This window comes from Cetorhinus maximus, unplaced genomic scaffold (genome assembly GCF_964194155.1).
Source record: "Cetorhinus maximus unplaced genomic scaffold, sCetMax3.hap1.1 HAP1_SCAFFOLD_2106, whole genome shotgun sequence".
NCBI lineage: Eukaryota > Metazoa > Chordata > Chondrichthyes > Lamniformes > Cetorhinidae > Cetorhinus > Cetorhinus maximus.
The window spans coordinates 13918-15136 of NW_027598045.1; the positions used below are offsets into that span (position 1 = coordinate 13918).

The window sequence follows — 1219 nt, forward strand, 5'->3', positions numbered from 1 at the left end:
GAGAGAGAAACAGACAGAGGGAGAGAAACAGACAGAAAGAGAGACAGAGAGAGAGTGAGAGAGACAGCCCGAGAGAGAGGAACAGAGAGAGGGGGAGTGATAGACTGAGAGAGAGAGAGAGAGACAGAGAGAAAGAGAGAGATGAGAGAGAGACAGATATTTAGTGAGAGTCAGACAGACAGGGAGAGAGAGAGAGAGAGATGAGAAAGAGAGAGCCCAAGAGAGAGAGACAGAGAGAGGGAGAGACAGATACAGAAAAAGAGAGAGACAGACAGAAAGAGAGATAGGGGCAAACAGAGCGAGAGACAGAGAGAGAGAGAGAGAGGAAGAGAGAGACAGAGAGACAGACAGAGACGGAGAGAGAGAGAGAGAGAAGTGAGACGGAGAGGGAGAGAGAGAGACGGAGAGAGAGAGATATGCTTTTCGGCCTTTTGGCTAAGATCAAGTGTGGTATCTGTTCTTATCAGTTTAATACTTACCTTCCAGGGGAGAGTCCATGAGCATGGTTCTGCCAAGGCAAGGTCGGGAAGCAAAGGTTATAACCAATCGAACCCCATACCATGGGGTATCTAACACCGTCCGAGTCACGGTGAAGGACAGCGAAGGAGGATCACCTATGGATCGGGCCTTCTTCCCAGGTGGATCCTGTTGAAGGCGTGTGGTTTTGAAGCTGCGGAGATCTACACCCTGCAGGACTTTCCCAGCGCTGGATTTTTCGACGTGACGTTCCAGCGAATGTCAGACTGTGTCCAGCTCCTGAGGGTGTTCGAGGAGAAGAGAGACGTGCCGGAGATGAAGATCCTGACGGTGGAGCCGTTCTTTGCTCTGCCGTTGCAACGGGACCGGGTGGTGACGGTGCATCTGTACAATCCCTACGTCACTGTCACCGACGTGCTCACCTTCCTCACCAGGTATTTCGATAAGGTGGGGAGCTGCACCGCGGTTAGAGACGAGTTGGGGATCTGGACGGGCAAACGCCAATTTAAGGCCACGCTAAAGACCGACGGTAAGGGAGCCACCTTCCACCCTCCTTCCAGCTTCGCTATCGGGGGAAGCCGTGGCTACCTTGTCTACGCTGGGCAACCCAAACATTGTCGCTCATGCGGCAAGTCTGGTCATGAGGCGGCCAACTGCAGCGCCTCCCTCTGCAAGAACTGCAAACAGGAAGGGCACCAGACAAAAGATTGCAAACCGGCTAAGTGCTGCAACCTGTGTGGCG

General features: G+C 53.2%; 1 pseudogene; it reads left to right on the top strand.

Annotated features, from left to right (window-relative positions):
- The first annotated feature begins 415 nt into the window (after window positions 1–415).
- Window positions 416–557, top strand: LOC144676990 (U2 spliceosomal RNA; annotated as a pseudogene).
- The last annotated feature ends 662 nt before the right edge of the window (window positions 558–1219 follow it).